At 35.8% G+C, this 25911-nt stretch overlaps 1 protein-coding gene across 3 annotated transcripts in view; it reads right to left on the bottom strand.

Annotated features, from left to right (window-relative positions):
• Positions 1 to 25911, bottom strand: part of RYa-R (RYamide receptor) — a 297458-nt gene that overhangs the window by 239491 nt on the left and 32056 nt on the right. The gene's annotated exons all lie outside the window — the stretch shown is intronic.

The following is a 25911-nucleotide window of genomic DNA, read 5'->3' as shown; positions in this document are numbered from 1 at the left end:
ACTACCTACGGCTGGGTACTTCATGGGCCATACCGCCCAGCGCTGTCTAGGAATATCCACGTACGCTTCGCGCCCGGAACTGTGTTTCATACTCGCGAGTCCAATCCGTCTCCCCAGCGTTCCTCCGTGCCACCTCTCGTTCTGGATGCGGTGGCTCTCATCCCTGCGCCTTCCGCCGCTGAAACCAGAGAATGCGTCACTCACACATCCGCAAATCCGTACTCCGCTTCCGAATCGGTCGCTCCAGCTATCGCGCTTCCTGTGGTACTCGACCCCGTTCCCCGAGACGCAGACGAAGACCTCGCCTATTTGGTCCGACGCTTCTGGGAGGTGGATAAGGTTCCGGAACGACTGCCGCTCACCCCTGAAGAGCGCATTTGCGAAGACCTCTACCTCCGCGATACATATCGTCTTGCTAACGGCCGCTATGTAGTTCCGCTTCCTCTCCGGGCTCCACATTTGGGTGCTTCCAGAAATGTGGCCACGCGACAGTTTCTCCGCTTGGAAAAACGCTTCGCTCGAGACTCAGAGCTTCGGCACGCGTACCATGACGTTATGCAGGACTACCTGGATAGCGGGCATATGGACCTTGTATCCGCGTCCGATACTCCCCCCTCTTATGAGCCATTTTATATTCCGCATCACGCGGTGCATCGCCCAGACGATCCCCCGAACAAACTCCGCGTAGTTTTTAATGCATCATGCGCTTCCGCCAACGGACATTCTCTCAATGACCTTCTATTTACCGGACCCAAGCTACAAGCGGATATCGCGGATTGTGGGAGGCCGCGGTTAAATCCGCGAAGCACCACCTCTCCCGCGTGATTGGGAAGCAAACGCTAACATATGAGGAGCTACTTACTGTGGTTACTGAGGTCGAGGCAATCCTTAATTCTCGCCCCCTCTGCGCTCTCTCCTCTGACTCCGCGGATCCGGAGCCGCTGACGCCGGGACATTTCCTAATTTTCCGCCCCCTCACCGCCCCGCCAGAGCGCCGCCTTACCCATCTGGCACTCAACCGCTTGTCCCGATGGACTCTGACGCAGCGTATCCAGCAGGACTTCTGGACGCGCTGGAGTCAAGAATATTTGCATACGCTGCAGCAGCGTGAGAAATGGTTGCTGCCCGCCACAGCTATCTCGCCGGGTACTGTCGTCATTCTTCGCGAAGATAATGCTCCTCCCCGCCAATGGCCGCTCGGCCGCATTACCGCCTTACATCCCGGACGAGATGGCGTCTGTCGGGTGGCTGATGTGACCACCGCGTCCGGCACTTTCCGCCGACCGCTAAACAAGCTCTGTCCTCTCCCATCGCAATAGAGATTCCGCTTATCAATCTTCGCTGAAGCCAAGCCTTCAGGGCGGGCGGGATGTTCGGTCGTGACTAACTTCCGACTCCCGCGGCTCAGTCTCGCGCCCGCGCGCGTACTAATGTACGCATCCGCCTTAATTTCCTGCTATCACTATCGCCAATTACTAAGTCTTATTTTTTATTCAATAATTTTCAGTATATTAAAATCTTAGTTTCCGTTTCTTATGCCAAATGCGTCACTACCTATCACTTCTATTTCCTTTATTTGTTTTTTCTATTCTTCTTTGTCTACTATTATTTCGTACAGCGCCCACTTGGGCATTTGGGTGTAGGCGTACTCGAGCGCCTACATCACATATTAACGCTGAAATTAATTTGACCTAAGATGGCTGTTAGCTTCCAATTCTGTCTGAAATAATCTCTTGGTTTTCTCTTACTGCAAGTTGATCTTCATATAAAAGATTTTTTTTTTAAGTTAGTTTGTCACAAATACATTATGGACGTACAACTAGTTCTCCCACATCTATTAAATGGCCTAAAGTGATCACATTACAGCCCAGCAGTAATTCTAATCAGCTACTTCAGCAGGATCTCTATTCTTCTTCAGTCACTTAAGGGGAGAATAAAAACCATAACATCTGCATCTAATCTTTTTTTAAAAAAAAGAAGCCTTAAATATTTATTTAAAGAAAAATTTAATAGAGTCAATTCCAAAAAGAGTTTCCCTTGTACTTCTGACAGGTACTATAAAAAATATTTTTAAGGTCTTCTGCTATATTGAAAATTCATAAGGCAGAGAAACCCAAAGCATGACTTTAGATCATCATGTATTCCTCTTTTTGTAGAGTTGTTGTTGATAAAATTATTATAATCATATTGCGATTAGAATATAAATTGTTAATATTATTATTGTTAAATTGTTAATAACATAGCAAAAATTAATCGTTTTATGAAGGCGTTTTTTGATGGACGTTTAACAGAAAAATAATTAGAGAATAAAATAAAATAAAATAAAAAAAGCCAAGCTGGGTTTAAATAATTTGTAGATTTGCAGTAATTGTAAAGCACTGGTCTGCAAGGAAAATATTTACAATAGTATGTTTTACAAAATGCCAGTTTGATCCAGTCACAATTGACAAGTATTGCACTACTTATGAGCAAGAGTGTTACTTTTTTCAGTTATTTCATTTGTTGTGAAACTTCTAATTTGATAAAAGTTATATTTCGCCTCAGTCAGAGGTTTCCAATTTTTGAAGTGTTAATGAGATTAATAATATGACTTACACATTGTATAACTGTAACTGCTTTCATCAAAAGCTGTAATATCTTGAGTAACATGAATATAATATTAATATTAATTCTTAAGGCTCATTTCTTCATTTCGTTTTGTTTCCAAGTTTTATATAATTAATATTTGTTTAAATAACATTTTGAAATAAAGTAACTAACTCTCGAGGGTTCAAGAAAAATGTACCACTTTAAATAAAAACGAATTTTGTATAAAACAAATAAATTAAAGTAAATGGCAGCATTTAATTTAATGTTATGTAAACATTCAATTATTTTGAATCCGCATAAAGTAGGTAGCTTTAAATAGGAAGAAAAGGTTTCCTTTCCCTCCCGTCAATGTATTTTAAAGAAAATTTGCTTCAGAAACAGGTAAATTATATCACTAATTATTGTGTCAAGTTACAGCCTTACAACTATGTTTTATTAAAATATAAAGTTAAAATCTAATCCACATCAAGAATTTGTTTAAGAATTGCCAACAAAGTGGAAATGAACGATATGAATCAGTCAAAAAGCTTTCCATCAATATCATTTATACCAGTGGTTTCTAAAGAATGAGTTCCAAAACCATGGTTCTTTTTTTCTTGGCACTGACATTTAATCATACAGCATCATGGCAATAATTATAATTATACATAATTAATTATATAATTATGTATATTTATTAATCAAAATATGTACTGAATAAGATGGAACGAATCTGCGGACGGAGTACGCTCCATGCACTTGAGTGTTATTATTTTTTGTTTTCTGTAATGTAACTTATGTAAATAGTTGGAATTAAATAAACACTTATTATTATTATTATTTTATTATTATTAATGAATAAGATGAGGAACTTTCATTCCTAGAAGGAGTCTAAAATCTTATTCTTTTAAAAGTGATTTTCCTTTACTTTTTCCCAAGGTTTATAGATTTATTCGAAAATGTTGAAATAAGGATAAGGTTCTTTGTTTAACTTCTAAGTTTTACTTTAAATGGAGAAAGATAAGAACTTTTTTCTGGCTATAATGCAAATATATTTAGCTATCATTTCTACTGCAATGTACTCAAAACGCCATTATAACAACAGTTAACTTTAAAATCCCTTCAGATTTAAATCTCAAGTCCTACTTTTTGTTGATTATCAACCGTAGATATACAGATATTATATCGTAGATCAATTATCAGTACTACTCAATTCTATATAATTCTACTTTGTAGTATTTTTCCCTTCTACTTCTGCTTAAAGTCAAGTCCATTTAATCTCCATCTACAATAGATAATAGAGATTTCCTAGTAAATGGTAGTTGGACGTTAAGCCCCGCCTGAAAAAATAGGCAATTACTTTGCCTTACTAGAGATTTTCTGTGGTTGTTGCCAGCGAGTGCCAGGGCATATATGACCTTGGTCTATTACTGATGAAAATATACTTCTCCTCCAATTTCATTATGAAATTGTACCATATAGTACCAATACTGTGGTCTCTTTCATATCTTTTTAATAGTTTCCTCCATTTAAAGTTAATGGGTCAAGGATTCCAACGTTGTTGCAAGGATTCCAACGTTAAAAGAGCGGATTTATTTAACTTATAAATTATTCATAATAATGGGAATTAGAGATAATTTGGAACAAAAGTTTAAGAATAACTAACTTAGTGGACTTTTCTGGACCAAATAAATAAATGACAATAATCCAGTTAAGTTATAAATATTAATTAAGAAAGACAATTGGCTCTTGATTAATGCCGTCTTTCCAGATTTAAATGCAAGTTATAGCCCGCAAAGTTTAAGAGCCTTTTCACAAATTTTTTTGTCGTAATTAATGGTATCTTATCCCTAATTTCCAGTCAAAATCACAAATTATCCGTCACAGTAGTCTTATTAATGAGCGTTATTGCTAACAATTATTCTCTCTTTTCATTTTAATTTATAAAAACTGTAATGATTAGAATAATGATTCAAGATTGGCGAGGAATCGGTCAAATAAAAAACAACTCGTCTTTTTGCCAACGTTTCAACAAATATATTGTCCTCTTCAGGGCCTGGATATTACAAATACACAAATACAAACAATTCAGTAATACAGAAAATCGGTAAAAAAACAGTAATATAAAAATAAAGTAAAATACAATAAATACTTTATAATTATTGAAACTTTGGCTATGCTGGTTGGTTGAGTTACAGAAACTAAGAGCCAGAAGTGGAGAACAGGTAATATATACACAGATATAGCAGGACTTACACGGGAATTTTGGTAATGACAATGGGACAGATACAATAGACTAATTACAACGTTCAATTTTGACAATAAAATAGATATTGGGAAATTTCTTTTAATACAAAAAGCCGGGAAAACCAAAAACCGTTATGAACTAAATAACATAAAGAACCAAATGATCAGCAAATTTTAAAGCAAAATTCCCGTGTAAGTCCCGCTATATCTGTTTATATAAGTATACCTGTTCTCCACTTCTGGCTCTTAGTTTCTGTAACTCAACCAACCCGCATAGCCAAAGTTTCAATAATTATAAAGTATTTATTGTATTTTATTTTTATATTACTGTTTTTTTACTGATTTTCTGTGTTACTGAATTGTTTGTGTTTGTGTATTTGTAATATCCAGGCCCTGAAGAGGACAATATATTTGTCGAAACGTTGGCAAAAAGACGAGTTGTTTTTTTATTTGACCGATCCTCGCCAATCATGAATCCTTATTTTAATAATTTACGGTCACAAAGCCTATATACTGTAATGATTAGCTAATTCTAATTATTATATTCTACTTTTTTGATCACCTATCATTTCTGCAAAATTCCTAATCAGTATCTTCCCGGATAGACAAGGCATTGCTGCCTCTATTCAACACTTATGGAGTTATTGACCGTTTGTCTTTTGAACAAATCTTGAATTTTATAGTTCAGACCTGATTTTGTGAAAAGGAATTTTTCCACCTCTCATAAAGTTAAAAACAAAATAAAATATTATCTGAAACTCTACTACAAAAATTATCGCTCCCAAGTTTGCCTTTGGTATTTAGCTCTCTCAAACACAAATAAATCTCTTAAATCGTAGTGGTATACTAAATCTGAATCACTTAAAATTCTCAGGATTCCAGATATTGATCTTTTGCCTAAAATTCCTCTATTTTACTCCATTCAACAATTTACTTCAGAAGTTAACATCCATTCCAATAGAACTGACTTTAACCATTATTTAAATAAAAGTTAAACATTTATTAGTTTATTTTTTAAACGATGTTTAGCGAAAATCGAGCCATTTCCGAATAAAGTCAGATTCAACCTATTTTTATTTTATTTATTTTGTGGAATAATTCTAGATTATTTTCTATTAACTTCAATCGATTCAATCATCTGTAAAACGTTTTTTATTTCAAATTCGTTTTTTTTTTTTTTATTAAATCAACCTTTTACCGATTTACATACTATACTGACGCACCAGACAGACAACATCTACCGAGAACTATACAACTACATCCGAACAAACAAAATAACAATATAAAAGAAATAAATTATATCCCCTCGTATCATCTTTCAAGGTGTACGTTTCAACACATACTAAATCCGACTGTTCAACTTTATATTAATCGCAAGTGCACGTTACCAATGGCTAATTTGCGGTGTACAATAAGGCCATTAAAAAAAAAAAAAAAAAAAAAAAAAAAAAAAAAAAAAAAAAAAAATCAACCTTTTACATTTTCACATATATTTCCTTTATCAATATTGTAATTTTACAGACCAAATAAATGTACCAAAAGGAATAAAAGATTAAAACTACAATTAATCATGTTTGCCTTTTTGCACAATTCATCCTGGCGTAAACAGATGACTGTCTGTTTTAATGATGGATACAGCCATTATTCGCTCAGACTATTCATAGGTGTTGCAGCCAGCTATAATTAGTTATTTAACAAGTTTTCATGTTATTAGGTGTACAAACAAGTTAACAGCTTCAACATTGACCCTTTTTCTAGTTAGCTTTTTTTTTTGTATTTGAATCATTTCCAGGAACAATACATTTTTTCCTACTGATTAATGCTTGAATAAAAAGTTGTATGGACCATTTTGGAACAAAAATAGCGTACAAAGAGTTTTTCATCATTAAGTATTAAATAATTTTGAATCTATAGCGAACAAAGGTCGGAAAAAAGTTTATGGTGTAAACGATGAACAAAATGGTAGTGTTAATTGAATAAAGGAATAAAAAGCTATTAGCTTTTACAATCAATCCCTTGGTGATTTCCGGATTAGTTCCCTAAGGCCTTCAAATTGATTTTGGTGTAAAATATAATGAAATCGTGACTTCATAATTTTATAAAAATATAGGAATACAACAAAACTTTACAGAAAATGGATTTTTTTTTAAATCTGGTTTGTTGATAACAGGTCTTGAAAAAGATCTATAATGTTGTACGCCACACATGTCGTCAAAAAACGGCCCGAAAAAGCGTAATGTTGAAAAAGCACCCATCTTTGTCATTTTTTTCATTTTTCTTATAAAAGTTACATCCTGCATGATACTTAGTTCTACATGAAAAGATATGATTATTATTAAAGATATGATGTCCGGCAGACGGATGTTCCATGCCGTATGGTACTTTTATACCCTTGTATTTTGTATTTTCTATTTATTAAATAAAGTATTATTATTATTATTATTATTATTATTATTAAAAGAAAGGTTGATTACATAATTAATATACTTACTTATTACTTATATAATAATTTTGTTATATATACTTAATACTTTATATATACATTTTTTTTATTTTAGTGTATTTTTGTATTAGTGTATTAGAATGTTTGTGTATTTTTCTCCTAAATAATTGAAAATATAGCAGAAAAATGTAAATATTGTACCCTTTTACACAGATATCCACTCACTCGCTAAAATATAACCACGATTCCAAATAAGTAAATTTTGAGGTTATAAATAATTTAACGAAGTAGCTTAAATTACTAGTTAATATAGAGTACTTCTTTCTTCACTTTTTGCATCATATACTTACTAAATACGAGGTGTGGCTAATAAAAATAATGAGACTTTTGATGTAAAACATTTTACTTTAAATTTAAACATATTTAGTTATTATCACCTTCAATATACACCCCTCCCCTATCCCTACAACGCTCCTTGCAAATTTACCATTGTTCGAAACAGTGCTGGAAGTCTTTCTGTGAGCTCCTGCATGACGCGTGCCGCTTTTTCTTTCACAGCTTCAACGGACTGAAATCCTGTTTCTTTTAATGCAGATTTGACTTTGGGAAACAGATATAAAAGTCACATGGGGCCAGGTCAGGCAGGCGAATAAGGCGGTTGCCCTAAAACTGGGATGTTGTACTTGGCTAGAAACGTCTTGACAGACAATGCAGGGTGAGCCGGCGCGTTTATCTTGACGGAGAACCTATGACTTGTTCCTTCACAAATCGGGTCGTTTTTTCCTTACTCTTTCACGGAGTTAAGCAAGCACTCACGGTAGTAATATTGATTAATTATAATCGATATTTTCATCCGTTTTGGACGGGGAAGGGCGACCCTGGCGGTTATCATCTTCGACGTCTACTCGGCCATCTTGGAAACGCTTGAACCACTCAAAAACTCGCGCATGTGATAAAAATTCATCGCCATAAACTTCTTTTAATAAAAGATAAGTTTCAGTAGCGGTTTTACCCAGTTTCATTTGAAATTTCAAGACAGTTCGTAGCTCTACTACATGTGTAGTATCATGTTTTCGGCTAAACGAAACTAACACCTCTTACACAAACGACGGTTCCGGTCAGACAGATTTCTCTAAAAACACGTGAGACGCTGTAATCGGAAGAGAAGGCATTACGCTGCACAGCTGTCGGTCGTTAGGATTTGGCACATCCATAGTTCTTCTGTAGCAGCATCAGTCTCGTTATTTAATAGCCACACCTCGTAGTACAACTTTAGTCTCCCCTTTTGATGGCAAAATTGTCTCATTATTATACAACATTATTATTATACATTATATTATGCAGAAAAATAAATTTTCCGAAAAACGTATTTCAAAATAAGAATGGTAGGGCAAAATGTGCTCATTGACTGTTATTAAATCAACTTTTATCAAGTCTCTTTATGTAATTGTTTCTTCAGGTCTACTTTGTATTGTTTAAATAAAACAAAATTCCTTCCTCTTGTCAAAAATATATTCTTCCTTTTTGTATATTAATATTGTCTTAAAGGAGGCACATTTTGTTTACTTCAAAACAGAAACCTTCAGGATATAAGATGGCCAAAGTAACTGACATTCGTTCACATAATATTGTCAATATCAGCTCCATCTTCGTAGGTGAATTCTTGGTGAAATTAACTCAAAGCTGTCTTCAACCATGCCTCTTACCAGCGGCATACAGATTGCCGCAAGGTTAGTCGGATATTCCATGTTATACTGAGCAGATATTAAAGGATCCGTGAGCTTTACCCCACAGCTATCAAAATATTATCCAAAATGTGGGATGGAAAAGCTTCTTCCTTCTAACCATGCTATGAAATATTTAAATGGGTTTTGAAATTTCATTACCTACGACTACTTATTAAAAATGTATTTGCTTCTTCAAGGCCTTGTGTTCTTTATCTCATAACTTATTAAAGGAAGCATCCGGGCAGTTTGACTTTTTAATTTTTGACTAGAGGCACTTTAACAAAATATTCAAGTTGTTTTTACAGAAAATATACATTTTTTGATACTTTTAAGACGAATGATTTGTTCTATAAAATATTCTTTACGTTTGTTGTTAGCATAGCTCGTAATCTAGTAACTACGAGAAATTCAACTTGAATGTTGCGTTCAAAAGTTTCCAGCGGACTCGATAATAAGGCTGTTATAAATATTAGCAAACTTTACTGAGATAATTATTTAATGTTTAAGGTTTTATTGCGTATAAGTTTTATTAACTATGGCTGCAAATACCTGAGCCTCCAAAGCCCTTACCCCAATCCTGGGTGGAAAAAGGCCACTTCTTGATTACCTTAAAAATCATTCCATCCGTCTCAAAGCACTTATTGTGAATATCCCTGGCCTTTAACTGTACGAGATCTTTCTTTAATACGAAATATCATATACCTTACTCATATTTGATTAAAAATGGCTAAAATAGTCTTTATCAAAAAAGGATAAATGTTTTCAAATATTACGTCATTATCAATTTAAAGTTCTGTGATATCTACGGATTACAGCGAGGGGTAAGAGAGGTGAGAGAGACAGCTATGTTTCCAACCGTGATCTTCATTAGGACTCAGTTTCATTCGTTACTGATTTAATCCATTACCATTTCCAAAGCCCTCAACCATCTGATGTACAATCTGTGTAACAGGGAGGCGGAGGAATGTAAGAGGCATGGATTTTACCGATAACCTTCGTTTAAAGAAGGTATAACCAGTGTTTCTCAAACTGGACTTGCTAGATAATTGTGGGCTACATTCTGGCATTGAAGCTACTCGGTTGCCGAAGGAAGGAATTTCATCAGTTTTGGGCAGAGATGTTCTGGAAACTTCTTCTTCTTCTTCTTTCAGGCAGTTGTCGACTGTTCAATGTATTCAGCCGTTGTTGGTCATTGTAGATGTGGCACCCTAACATGTGGTAACAGTAACAGTAACAGCATGTTCATCATGGCTCAAAACGCATTTAACTGTGTTTTGGTTGAAATGTCTCTTGGTTTAACACTCTATTCGCTTTGATGTGTTCTACGCGTTGGATGAACGCAACTTGGTGAATGTACACAATATCTCTTTGGGGTGTGTCCATAATCTTGATATCGTTTGCGTTGGACAATTTTTCTCGTCTTTTGTGGTGCCCCAAGACTGATTTTTGTATAGAGGAAAGTGTTTGTATTACAAAAATATTTATTTAGATATAAACCAAACTATATACATTTGTTTGAAAATATTTTGTTCGTTTTAAAAAAAATATATTCACATAATAAGGCGCCACGGTAGCCGAGCGGTTAGATACTGGATTTGGATAGCGGTACTGGATTTGATTCCCGGTCTTAGGCCTTGGATTTTATTTAATGGTTAATAAAAGAAATGTACAGTAAAGTATGTTTGCTAGTCGCCTCCGTCCGCGACACCTAATTGGTAGTTGGACGTTAAGTCCCGCCTGAAAAAATAGGCGATTACTTTACTTTATATTCACAAAATATGAACTGTTCATAAAATCTAAAGCACGGTGAAAACCCAAAAGAGAAACGATTATAATATGTAATGGATTGAATTATTTGTGACGCATTTTAAACTTGAGTGGCATTTATAACTTAATCTTTTAAACTTTTTACCTATTTCTATTACCTTTTTACCTATTTACTTATTCCCGAAACCCTTGGTTTTCAAATTACCTATTGCTTAGTGAACGCTTTAAATTTGTGTTTGAAATCACTTACTCATACATATTTACTTGTAAGACTGATAAGTATAACTATTTGGTTGTCACCTTGTTCCTCTGTGCAGAGCAATTTCCTGTTGGTTATGACCAGTGCAGTGTCAAAAACGCACAAATGACAAAAATTTGGAACTAAAAAAATGGAAAAATCAGGTGTTCATGGCTTGCCAGTTTATAGAACAGCTTTACAAAAATCAGCCACATTGGTTGTAGATCTAAACGCAATTAAAATGCGGCTGTTAATTCATTTCTAGCCGTTATACATCCGCCTAAATTTCAGTTAGTTGGCCGCTTTTTAGAACAGTGCTGTAATGTAAAGTAACTAGACCAGTGTTTCCCAACCTTTTTTGTGTCATGCCCCACCTTAACCTTTATAAAATTTTCATGCCCCCCCATGTAACATATATAATATTTAACATTAAAAAATTGATTCGTTCACTTAAGAAACATAAATGATAGGTTCTAGGAAGAAATCACTCTGAAATTGTTAACAAAACATAGTAAGTAAAATTTCAAAACATATAATGGAGAACTGAAATTCAAATTCCAAATAATTTTAATACAGATTTTTCTATATTAATTTATTATTTTAATTTAGTGAGATCCTTGCGCTTGATGCTTGCTGCACAGAGATTTTATATTAGGTTCCAATTTGGTTAGCTGCAGTCTCAAGTCTCCACGTTGGGTTATATCCAGCCGATTTCTTTTTTTTACCAGTAAATCATTTACAGCACTAAATCCACATTCAGCTAAAAATGAAGATGGAAACGGTAGCAATAGTTTTCTTGCACATTTGGTTGAATTTAGGTATTTGATTTCTGTTTCCTCACAAAGCCATGCCATCGCTCCTTTTATATTAAATAAAGTTTTAACTGACTCATCATTTTGCAATTCTGCGAGTTCTTCTTGATACTGCATATTTGATATGCAGCGATGGGCCAATTAAGTGCCAACATTAAGTGCGCTGTTTAGCGAGTTTTTAAAACGTCCGGGGTTCCCCGCGGCAGACTGCACGCTCCGCGGTGAACCCCGGACGAAGTTTACTTGACGACGCCAATCACCCAGTTGATATTTTGGTCTCGTCAAACGGAATTTTACCTAATAATTATTTACCGCAATTATTTAAGAATTTGCTTTTTTTGTTAAATTTGGCACCGATATCTAGCATTGCATTTAAATGGCCCTGAGCGAAAGGGTTAAAGTCGTGTCGAGTCCATTTTCGAATTGCCCCCCTTAACTATCAAATCGCCCCTCTGGGGGGCGTGGGCCCCACGTTGGGAAACACCGAACTAGACGCTTTGTAATTCACTGTTACAAATTTTGGCAGCAATCTCGTATATGTACATCTACTTCTACCACCGCAACATACATTTTTGTGTTGTACACTTTCACTATACGGAACTTAACAAATTGAAACTGCAATAGTTTTAGCTAGAACAGAATGTTACCCTGCACAAGATCACTTCACACAAGAACTCTGTTTTTTTGTCAAATTCTTCCGGTTGTTTGTTTTTCTTGAACGTTTACCTCCAGTTTAATGGCGGCCCAGTATTTTAATAATAATTCATGAAAGATAATTAATTACCTTGTGGAGTTTACACTTGGAAAAAGTTTGCGCTGAGCTTTTTTTTTTAAGAAAAATTAATAATCAAATGAAATTCATTGTTTTAAAGGTAAGGAAGGTAAAAGCAATTAATTAGTAACTTTGTCTGCCTTGTGATGTTCTTAATGAAATTTTTAAAAGATAAAGAAACTTCTTCTTTTTGTACTTGTTCTATTTCTTTACTCTTCTATTTTCTTTTAAAAAATAAATTGTGATTAAAAATTTTGCTTTAAAAAAAAAAATGGTCGTCTTCAGACATTGAAATAATTTATGCTAATCGTAAAAGAGAAATTTAAACTTGATTAGAATTCCTTATAAATTTTTCTTTCAATACATCCATTTTATAAAGTTAAGGGCAAAAATAAAAATTGGACCACTAATAATATTAAATAAGGGAACGCGAACAGTCTTTCTTCAGCATGTTCTGAAAGAGGCAACGAATTTTCATTGTTACAGTAACTTATATTTCTTTTTGTCAATAAATGTCAATAATGTTGCGTCACTCTAATTTAATTTTGCAGAAGTCAACTCAGAAAATATGCATTTTAGTGAACATGATTTTAATAGTAATTTTTGTTTGAAATACGAAGTAATGAAGCACGCATTAAGATGGCTGCATAAAATTCTTTGTGTAAATGATGATAACTGTGAAATGATCTGCTTAAAGAGACTGATTGTGATGAGTAATCTCTATCCAAGACAACATTAAATTTAATTGGTATTTACAATTAGTTGAATGTTTAAAAGAAATTAATTTAGAAGAATTGGGCTCATTAAAATGCTTGCATTACAAACCTAATATATATCTAGTTATAATTTTAGACAGATACAGGGAATATTTGCATTTAACTGTTTTAAATAAAGTAAATCAAAGTATGTTTAATATATTTTGGAACTCTCAAAATTTATTACAAAATGTTGGTCAACAATATTCCGGATAAATTCATTTCTTTTCAAGTTATAAGAATTTTTTCTGAAATAAGATTGGGTGGCCCTTCTGTTACTAAATTTAAAATCAATAATGTCATTTTGTACAATCAAACCAAAAGATCATTGTTTAATGTGTAATCAGAACGAAACGGAAACATTAATTCACCTGTTTATCAGCTGCCCAGTCTTGGAACGTTTCAGAATCCCACTCCATATAAACAAATACAACAATGCTAAAGAAGAATTTTGCAAATTAATTAATTAATTTTGAAGAGGAAAATGTGTATGCCATTTTTAATTATTTAAAAGTTTTAAAATTAAGATCTTACACTTTACAAAGTTTATAAAGTAACAGATACGAGTACATTGTATCTTTATACAAATAAAGTTTGAATTGAATAGTAATTTTTGTTATTCTTAGACTTCACAAGTGACTCAATCATGACTACTCTTCACGACTGCCTAGCTTCGCTCCCTTTACCTCTCACTTACGAACTCACCAGTCTGACGTATTTAGAAAATTACCTCGTCCAAAGGTTTCGATTTAGCAATAATTAATAGTCCTAATTATAAATAAATAGAATATTGACTTGATCCTCTCATAACTTCCACTAATGACAATCCACGAATCAACTAATATATTATTTCAAACTCCGAATTTTAAAACAAATTAACTTATTCATAATCCCCCCGAAAAAACGTTCCTGGGAAAATTATTTTTAAAATGTTATAGATCTATGTAATTAATATAATACACACGAAGTGCAGAACTAATAATAATAATAATAATAATAATAATAATACAAATTATCATAGGATCCTTTTGTAAAGATTCGCAAAAGTGAAAAATCCAAACAGTAAAATTTCATTTAAGTTTATAGAATTTCAGAAGTAAATTTAACCCCCTAAAATTCATGGTTTTCTAGTTGAGAAATTTTGATCGCAATTTTGAGCCATTCAAAATTTAAATAACAATAATAATAATTAAAAAGTGAAAAAACTGTTACAATAAAACTGTACTTTTGGTTGACGGAGTTTGCTAATATTATCATCCTCCCAAATTTCATTACAATTGGGTTAAGTTTTACTGAGTTATTAGTAATAATAATTTTGAATGAGGCGTCACATACATGGGGCTAACTCCTCCCCATTCGATGTACAGCGTTCAGACCCCCCCCCCAAAAAGCACATCCACATAAAATTCCGAATCGAATGACAACCTCATTCTGAAAATCGGTTCGCGCGTTTAGGCACTACGTTGTTTACAAAAAAAAGTGTATCAACAAGAAGAAGAACAACCAGAACATTTTCTGAAAATGTCGTTTTTGCCCATTTTCAGCAACGTATTTCTCGAAATCTATTTAATCTATGTTGTTGCAAAAAAAAAAAAAAAAAAAATTACAGTTATAAAGGAGGGTTTGCCCTATATTTTAAAGAAAATTTGGGAATTTTATCTTTTATAGAAAAAAGAGAAAAAAAATTGTCAAAGTTGGGTGTTTTTTAACGTTACACTTTTTCGTGCAGTTTTTGACGATCAACCCTTATACAACTGTACTACCGGACAGTTTTAATATATGTTTCCGCTTTTGAAAAATCCCCTAATGAGCCGAACTATGAATTTAAAATTTCATCTTCCAGTTACTTTTCATTTTTCAGATATTCTGAAAAAAAGCTACAAACCTAGACCCATTTTCTAACTACCACTTTTTCTAACTCAGGAGATATTTTAAAGAATATTTTCGATAAAATCTTAAATTTTACACATTTGATCGTAATATTTGAATTTCTTAATAAATTAATAAAAAATAACAATGGTGTAGCTTAAGACAAACTCTACGCTTAGATTTAAACAAATTATTGTGAACTTCAAATTAGTAAGGTACTCTAGCAACTAACCTGTGCTACATTGGTATCGTTCTTTGTGGAATTAGCAACTGATATAAGTCCTGCTTGAGGTGGGCAAGATAACCTAACCATGAGAAAGTACGACTCTATTAAATATGTAACCTGTACTTCTGTAGGCTGTACAAGTACATTAGCTAATTTAAACACTGAACTTTAATATCATAAATTTGAACTTCTCATGAATACTACTAAATTATGTAAAAGAATTGAAACTTCGTGCATTACAATGTAACAATGATAGTTTTACTTCCTACTATCTACTAACTACTCGGTGCAACAATCCTTAGTTTACGTCCTGAAGCGCAATAAGTTTTCTCCATTCGTTTTGGCCTTAAGGCGCCATCTTCTTCACCCATCTAAGTCGAGGGCGCCTTCGAATTCTTGCACCACCTGGTTTGCCATTTAATAATTTTTTTTCAGGTAACCTCTTCGCAGGCAACCATCTCAATAAATTCATTATTTGAGCGACTATACCTGGACATTCATTCTTCATTTTTCCTATCCTTCCAATCACCATTCACGCACTTCGGGCCAAATATCCTTCTGAGTAATTTTTTCTCCAACCCCGAGAATCTTTTCAAATTTTTCTTCTTTTTTTTCTCCTGCGGACCGGTTCAAGTTTATGGTGAATGGAGAAGGAGACACAGTCAAGAGCTCTAAGATAAATTTTAAGATACTAAGGCAGTGCAAGTAATCCGCATTAACAGGCTCCGGTGGATGGGACATGTTCTGAGGATGGAAGACGGCAGAATGCTGAAGAAAGTTTTGAATTACCGTGTCATCGGTACCAGAAAGGTTGGACGCCCGAGGGCTAGATGGATGGACCAAGTTGGAAGGGATGCAACCAGGCTGGGCGCGCGGAATTGGCGGTCTAAGGCTTTGGATAGGGACGATTGGGGTCGATTTCTTCTGGAGGTCAAGGCGCGGCCCGGGCTGTAGCACCAGGAAGTAAGTAAGTAATTTTTTCTCCAACCCCGAGAATCTTTTCAAGTTTTTATTTTTGCTGGGCACCCATGTTTTGCTAGCTTATGTGACGATAAGTCTGACAATGGATTTGTAGGCTATAATTTTAACATTGCGGGATAAATCCTTGACCGCAATTAATTCAATTCTATTTAGATTCAATCTTCTGTCCCATAATAATATTTATTGTGAGCAATCAGAAATAGAAAAACTGCGAACCCTAATCACCAGCCATTGCCATATGTAAACAGTAATGACTAGGGAACGGATTCGTATGTATTTACATATTTTTTTCTAGGCAATTTACAGACGTTTTTCAACTAGAAGTATTCATACTGACACTTTTTAAGCCGTTTGAGTCTACTTTTATTTCACATATTTCCACATATTTGGATGTTATCGCATATTTGTACATATTTGGTTAAAATAAATAAATATTTCTACATATTTAATCAAAATATGTACATATTTTTCATTTTGGGCATATTTCCATAATTGGGAGGTGGTTGACAGGAACTGTGAACCACAGACTGTAGGGCTGTGAATCACAGTGGGTACAATGGTGGGTACAACGGCCCCGTGCCCTCACAATTTGATACTGATTGATATACAAGCGCTTAAATCGATTGCATAGGAATTCGAAAACAAAAACAAAAAAAAAAATTTAGTACTCTTTATTTAAACGGTTCTTGTAATTACTGTTTGTTTTGTATAATACTGAATTGGTAGGAGAGTTGTGAGGGGTCTCCTGCGTCCACGTCGCCGGGGCTGGTAACCGGTCATCCCTTGACCGGGCCGAAAGGAGACTCATGAAGAGTAGTACTAGGGGGTACGGAGGCACCAACCGCTCTTTTCAGAGCGAGGGCGTGGCCAATTCGGCTTTTGCCCACTGTATATAGTGTAGATAGTGTATAAATCTTAGTTGTTACTGTTGTTTTATTTATTTATTTCTTTATTTGTTATTTATTTAATTATTTATTTACTTATTTATTTATTATTCATTTGCCTATTTATTGCATCAAATCTGGTTATTATTGGTATTTTTCTATTTTTTTTTAGTGCGATCACTGACATTATTGTTTTTTAGCAATACAAATATTCAATGGATTTGCATGCATTTTCCCAATTCTCCGCTGATAACAGTGGTTACCAACTATCAAAAGCTGAGAGAAAGATAGAAGTTGGGCAGACAGTATGGGTTTTAAGAAGTGGTGGGCCTGTTCAAGAAGCTGTCGTTGTGGCAGTCATAAGTATGTGCAGTGGGAATGAGCGAGAAGAGAAGTTACTTGTCAAAGTAGAGTGGCCTGATGAGACCGGGACTTTATTGGGCAAAACAGTCCCTGTAGAAGATGTCTTCCCTCGGAAACCAAGAAAAGCTAAATTAGGCATTGCAAGCAGTGCTGATGAGGAACGCAATACTGGGGATGAGAGGAGTATTGACTCTAGCGCCGTAACTCTCATACATGATAGTAACGAAAACAACTCTATCTCAAATGTTGTGCATCGGAAGAGCATTTGTCGCACATGTGGCCTAACTCTCAAAAATGAGAGGGGTTTAAGAGTTCACATTGCAAAAAAGCATCCTTTGGAAGCCAACAACGCGACCTTGAAGGCTTTATCTAGAAATAAAGACGCTGCTAAGACTCAAGAATGCCCAAGCTCTGACGTTACTGCAGGAATAGATAGGTGGTCGGCAGCCTTTCGTGATATGCTGCAACAAGACCTAATTACGAACGAGAATTTTGACAAGGAAGTAAAGGAATTCCTTAGTTTTCTGAGAGAGGCTAACACCAAATTACCAGGCCCGCAGCACCCTGCTGTCAGATACTACAGAATGAGGATGAAAAATAAGACTTCTATATCGAGCAAAGGAGCTGGTCAGGTGTCCAACCCTCAAAGAGCAAACAGGGAAGCTCGTAGTCGGCGGCAGGAGAAATATCAGTTTGAGATGGCGCAATACAACTACTATAATAGGAGGAAGAAGGTAGTCCAAACTGTCATGAATGCTGATGCCCCCAAACAATGCCCAATAAAGATAGCCGAAGTTGAATCACACTTCAGGAAGGCTTTTGAAGTCCCAAATAGAAGTAAGAGGGAGTTCTATGAACACTATCCTCTTAAACCCAACTTAAACTCACTTGATGTTCAGTTATTCAGGGGAGCCATCAAATCAACGTCCCTGGATACATCTCCTGGACCTGATGGTGTACTAATTCGTACAATTAAATATCTGGGTGTTGCTCACATAATACAATGTATAGCGCAGATCATCCTTAGAGTTGGATACATACCTGAACCATTACGTCAGGGGCGCACTATCCTCATTTACAAGGGTAAGGGTGACACAGGTCAAATTTCATCTTGGAGGCCGATAACAATATATTCAATTGTCCGTCGGATTATAGAAAAGGTTTTGGACACTGAATTAAGGAGGCAAATCACGTTTCATAAAAGTCAGAGAGGTTTCATAAAAGGACTTCCAGGGGCCCACGTTAACGCGAGAATGGTTGACGCGCTTTTACGCGATGCAAAAAGTAAGAAAGGTGATTGTGCCATTGCTTTTCTTGATGTCAGTGGAGCATTTGATAATGTGGGGCATGAGCATATTGTTCGCTCTCTGGAAGCGAGAGGCGTGTCCCATGATCTCAAGAACGCCATCTCTGCTCTTCTCTGCTCTAATAAAATAAGAATAAATGTTGGAGCCCACGCTACCGGGGCGATTGACGTTCTTCGGGGCGTTCCCCAGGGCGGTCCTCTTTCATCGTCAATGTTTAATCTTGCAATTGACCATCTTTATCACGAAGTCTGCGACCACGATTTCTCCGAAAATTATGGTTACAAGTTGGGAGATGGCCACGATAGCGTGATCCTAACGGGATTCGCTGATGACCAGGCTGTTTCCGCACGTGGTGTAAGAGCTGGGGAAAGAGTCATAGACTGTGTGCAAAGAAGACTAGCAGAAATTGGTCTGGATATTAATCCAAGTAAGAGTACTGCGATAGTCATTATAAATGGCGAATTAAGGCCAGAAAAGCTACATCTGGGGAGCGGAGATGAAATCCTTTCTGTGGGCGAGGGAGAGTCGATTAAATACTTGGGATGCACGTTTTCTGGAGAATTGGTCTTTAATGAAAGCTCGGTGACTAAAATTAATGATAACCTTGGCAAGTTGGTTACCTCGAGTCTATTGAGACCGGACCAGAAACTAAATATAATGAATCAATATATTTTTCCATCCCTGACCTATCCACTCCAAACAGCTCCTCTCACGAAACTTCGACCTGCCCTGCTTGAAGGCATCGATATTATGATTAGAAGGAGTGTCAAAGCTATTATTGGACTACCAGCTAACACGTCGACAGCTATGTTCTATGCTCCTCGAAGATTTAGAGGTTTGGGTTTAGTTAGATGTCAATGGGAGGCACCACTCCAACATTGGTCCATCGCTCAGCGGTTGTCCTCGGTCCAGGATGCACAATTCCAGTCAGTGTTTGACTTTGAGGCGGAGGTGAGTCAGTGCGCTGAGAGGTTGGACATGAGTCAGGAGCACCACACGAGCGTCAAAAAATTGAGGCAGACATTGCGGGAGAATGCGTTCGAGGAATGGACTCGGTGCAAGTGGCAGGGTATCGGGGCTCAACACTTTAGGGATGCGCCTAAACTGAATAAATTCCTCTTCGATAAACGAATATTGACAGGTTCGGAGTGGATAAACGCCATAAAATTGAATTCTAACTACGCACCACTTCGTGGTGTTCCTGGTGCCGGTGGACAAATGGTGGGAGAAGTTGGGACCCTCTGCCGCAAGTGTGGCAGGGAGACGGAAACTCCAGCTCATGTGCTGGGAAAATGCCCTTTTAACTCCCTCCTTATCACTCGGCGCCACCATAAGGTCAAGCACGAGCTAGTTCGGCTCCTAAGGGAAAAAGGATATACATGCTTTGAGGAAGTTTATTGCATCGACTCAGCGGGATCGACGAGGTATGCTGATATAGTCGCCCTTCATGACCGCGACAGATCGGCCCTAGTCCTCGACCCGACCGTGAGATTCGAGAGCAATGACCCGGACCAGGCGGAGAAAATGGACTTGGAAAAAAAAGGTATATATGAGAGTTGTGTCCCCTTCTTGAAAGAGAGGTTCCATGACTTCGGTGACCGAGAGTTTCGGGTTCGGGGTCTCTAGTTCGGTGCCAGAGGTGTCATCCCTAAGCTGACTTTCAGCTTCCTTCAGGAGCTAGGGATTGATCTGAGGGAATTGGAAGCCTTGGCGGAGTCTATCATTGTGGACTCGATTGGCATTATCCACCACCACATCTACGGGGCATGAGTTTGATTGTTCTGCCCGCTTATTTGTTGGTATTGTATGATTGTGATATGTTGTTATTCTGATTTGGATGTTTCTGTTGCTGGTTTGGTTTATTTTATTTTATTTTATTTTGTTGACATATTGTATTAGTGTTAGGAACGATTTTCGTTTTTCTTTTTTTGCCTGACGAATTGAGGATCTCTCAATGGTGTAGTATTGGTGTTGACTTCTTTCTTTTTTTTTCCACTTTATCTATATATCTTGATTGACTGATTGGTACGCTGTGTGTCTAGCAACCCGATCTATTTGGGCAGCACCCTTTGTTTTGCAAATATTTGCATTAAAATGTTTCTCTCTCTTACACAGAATGCTGCTAAACAGTGGCGGGCACTTGTTAGTTCTTTGAAGGTGTCTGACGTTGTCTGTTCTTTCAGCTCGTTCGTTGAAGTGTCCAATTCATTTCGTTCGGTCACTTAGTGTATTCTTTTTTGGGTGAAATGCCACGAACATCGGCCTCAAACAAACAACTGGTTGCTAAATATCTTCGCGAGTTTCCAGCAGAACTTTTTCGAAGTGATGGAGACATTTTGTACTGCACAGCTTGTGACAAGCGCGTTTCTTGCTCTCAACGTTTCCAAGTCACCCAACATAATGCCACCGGATCGCACATAGAGAATAAAAACAGAAAGAAAGAGAGGACGTCCTATCAAACCTTCCTTACATCTCCATCATCAAGTAAGTCTACTCTGAGTACAGATCTGTGTCAGGCTTTGGTTAGAGCAGATATCCCTTTCCACAAACTTAAAAATCCTCATTTCAAAGGATTCTTAGAGACCTATATTGGGAAAAAAATGTCTGACGAGAGCACTCTGCGGAAAAACTACCTGGAAGATATCTATAAAGATACACTAACCAAAATTCGAGAACATATCAAGGATGGACTGATTTGGGTGTCAATTGATGAAACCACTGACGTTGAGGGCAGGTATATTGCCAATGTAGTTATTGGAAAACTTGACAGTGATGCTGATGTGGATTCAAAGCCATTCCTTTTGAACTGTGAGGTTCTCGAAAAATGCAATCATTCCACCATTTCACGATTCTTCGATGCCTCAATACATATCCTATGGCCCAGTGGAGTTTTGAACGAAAAAGTTCTTTTGTTTCTCTCTGATGCTGCCCCCAACATGGTCAAGGCTGGGCAATCTATTCAGGTATTTTATCCTAAGATAATTCATGTGACGTGTATTGCTCATGCCTTGCATCGAGTAGCGAAACTGTCCGATCTTTGTTCAGTGACGTAGATTCCTTAATCTCCTCGGTTAAAAAAGTGTTCTTAAAAGCACCAAGTCGCATTAAAATGCTAAAAGATCTCTATCCAGACTTGTGCCTTCCACCAGAACCAATATTGACAAGATGGGGTACTTGGCTGGAAGCAGCTCAGTATTACTATGAAAACTACAATAAAATCAAGAATGTCTCCTTTCACATCTCGAAGACGAAGCAGTAGCGATAAATACAGCCAAGTCTTTATTCGAGAAACCTAATTTAAGGAACGACCTTGCATTCATTTCTGACAATTGCGTATTTCTTGCACAAGCCATTACCCAACTTGAGTCCCAAAATGTTCGACTGACAGAAATCGTGTCCAACGTTAAAAAAGTCATCGAAAAGGTGGAAGGAATACCTGGGAGTAAGGGAGATCTGATCAGATCAAAACTGGTAGAAGTACTGAGCAAGAACAAAGGGTGGGAGACCATCTGCCAGATTTCTGACATTATCAGTGGAACAGAAGTCACCTCAGAACATCGTGTACCCTTTACAACCAACGAGATAACTTCTTTCAGCAAGGCACCTATAACATCTGTAGATGTTGAACGAACTTTTAGTCGTTACAAGTCCATCTTACGCCCAGATCGTCGTCACTTTACGTTCCAACATTTGAAATTTCATGTGGTTGCAAACAATTTCGAAGAGTGAAGTTTTCAAAATTGAAAATTTAACACATCTTTTTATAAATAGTAAAAATGTTCTTTGTTGTATAAATCATTATAACTTGTAAAAACAAATTATTTTGTTCCTAATAAATTATTATAAATTGTAAAAATGTTCTTTTCTTGTATAAATAATTATAACTTGCCCCCCCCCCAAAAAAATCCATTTTCATAAAAAAAAAATGTCCATTTTACTTAAATTTCCAAAAAATATTTTAAGAAAATCACATATTTTCCACATAATTGACGAAAATAAATGCATATTTTAATTAAATATTTGGCATTTTTAAATACATAAAAATCCGTTCCTTAGTAATGACCATTGTAATAGCCATATTGAAAGCTAAGTCCTCAAAAGCTTGTAATACTTTAAAACACAAAAAAAAACATTGAACTTGAAAGAATTTTTTTAGCTCAGACTACTTATGGTTTGTTTTTTGTTTGCATCGACTTCTGTGAGGTCCCTTGGAAACCAGTGATTCTAAATGGAAACCTCTTTTAGTAATAATAGAAAAGCAAAGTGTATGTTGGTTTGGCCTTGCAAAAGAAAATGACAAATGAAAAAGCTTTTTGAAATAAAAAGTGGAGATAGACCGAGAAAGTAATGAATGGACGATGTACAAGAAAACTTGTCAGAAAATGAATTGACCAAGGGAATAAGCGTGAACAAGATTGCACAAAGCGCATGGTTGGATGAAACATAGTTGAGGAGACTCACTATGAACCATCCTTTAAAGAAATACTATTAGAAATAAGAGGCGTCTTTATTCTATTCTTTATAACAATCTTTGTTAAGTAAAATACGTCACTCACTACTTGGAGCAGCTTTCCACTACGATGCATTATCTCTTGAGGTTTTTTATTAGATGAAAACAAATTTTAACTCCTTTTTTTAATCTCTTTCTCTGTCTCACTCACTTTTAATAAAGACTAAAGCGGAAAATAGTGCGCTACTATGTAATTTATAATGCTAAAAGAAAAACTTATCAAACAGCGTTTAATTTACAAACTTCTACTACAAACATTTTACTAGATTAAAAATGCATCCAACAGCCAGTTTTGTTCTAGTTCAAAAACCTCATTGTGTCACATCTCTAGTCATGAAATCTGAAAAAAGAATTTCAAGATAGAATCTGACCCTCCGTCGAGCGCATTTAATCTGTGAGATGAAGAGGGCATTTTCTTGTTGATAGTAACTCAGGTATTTCTTAGAATGAGCCATGGCCCTCAGTAGCTTCCTCTTTTACCTTCTTCTAACCAAACGGCCTGTCGGTGTTTTACTCGTGAGTTATGTGGTGTTACTTAGCGTCCGCGATATCTGTCTCAGATTAGTTGCGCCCGATGGTCTTATTCTTTGGGTATTGAAATTTTTCAAGTTTTCTAATCAAAAACTGTTACAAAGTACATAATTATCATTTAAAAGATAGTTTTCTTCTTATTGGCTATTTTTGAAACGAGTGTCGTGTTGTTGAATAATATTGAATAGAAGAAAGAGAAGAGGATTCGGACAGTAAAAAGCTTTCTTTTTTTTTTAATTTTTATAAGATCAAGATGCGGATGATTTTGAGTGCGTATGCACACAGATAAAGTAACCAAATTGTCGGATAAAAAAACTTACTTGCGTGTACAATGAACGTTTAGACAAATAATAAAAAGGCGAAATCTATGTAATACAAATTTCAAGTTTTAATTTAGTTGATCAATATGAAATGGTAGGTTTTTGATGAAATGAACCGTAAAAGTTAAATCATTTTTAGAAGTAGAATAAATCTTCAATTTAATGTAGGGAGGTACTACTTTAGTAAAGAAAGCCTTACCAAAAAAAGAACTATCAACCTGGTGACACATTAAAATACATTTAAATAATGATACAGGGAAGGGATTAGCTATGAGGTTAGCATACTGGACTCCCACGCGGAGGTCCCGGGTTCGAATCCAGCAGCTGACCCTTAGATTTTCTCTTCCTAGGAGCTTCTTACAGCTCACTGTCCGGTGATGGACAGTGTTGTCTGTAACGAGAGAACACTGTCCGGAGGCCGGCAGTGCACTGGAAAAAGCTCCGGGCGCTAATGACCTCAGCTGTTGATGCGCCAAAAAAAAAAAAATAATAATGATACTTGAAACGCAAAACATACATTTCTTGAGTAAATATTATAAATAGTTTAAAACCAGTACGCGGAACATGTAAATAATTTCAAAATTCAATATAATACGCTTATCAGCATCTGGTTTAAGTTTCTTTACTTAGGCAAGCTAAAAAATGCACTAGTGAAAAAAAATGAAGTAGCAAGCACCGGAGAACCTTAGGCGTTTCAGCGACCTGCTTCTTTTTATCGTGATAAAAGTTCTGGTTCGTAGAATTAGGAATAAATTGTGATTGGAGATCTTCTACGTCGCAAATAATCTCAGTACTACTAATTCCAGTCTTAAAATAACGATAATGGTTCAACTACAGCTGTTTCTTAAAGTTTTATGATAAGAAAATAAAGTCTCATGACAGGTCCTTACTACAGTTAATGAAAACTACTTGAACAGTTGTAGAATTGAAATCTTTCATCTGAAATCTGACAAGTAATATTCGCAATTAATATAATAATTACTTTTTGATTAATGTTAGCATACTGTTAAAGTAAGTACTGTTTGAACATTCATAAAGTTTATATCTGTTTGGTTGGACTTCTAATCTAAACAAACTGAATACGACAGATAGATTTCAGTGGTATTAAACTTTAATAGACACAATTAGTTTTCGAAGATATATCTTTCCTTATCTTGAATTACTCTACTTTATTTGTTGTTTCTGTCAAAAATTTTACTTTAGTTTGAGTTCAAATTCTAATTGATTATACTTTTAAGAATGTAAACAATTTAAAGCAAATTGTTATAAACATATCTTCCTTAAATTCGATTGGATGTTGCAAGGAGTACTGTTACTGTACGGTTTATGGTGTGCCACTAGTTAGAATAACTCTTCCATGGATTCTGTAGAGGAACTTCTGGATTAATCTTAAAGATATTAGTTTTCCACTCTGAAGAGACGAATTCAAAGCCAAATAATCTTCTTTCTGACTTAACTTACTCATTTATATAGTAAGCAAACAAGTCTTTATATCTCGTATCATTATTATTTATTTGAAATTTTAAAACTTCAAGAGCACTTCTTCTGCAAGGTGCTTTTGCTTACTCATACGTTGCGCCGAGGTATGGTG

This window comes from Rhodnius prolixus, unplaced genomic scaffold (genome assembly GCF_049639745.1).
Source record: "Rhodnius prolixus isolate KJV_2025 unplaced genomic scaffold, Rpr scaffold_10, whole genome shotgun sequence".
Lineage (NCBI taxonomy): Eukaryota > Metazoa > Arthropoda > Insecta > Hemiptera > Reduviidae > Rhodnius > Rhodnius prolixus.
Note: the sequence above shows the minus strand (reverse complement) of the source record. Positions and strands in the feature narration are given on the sequence as shown.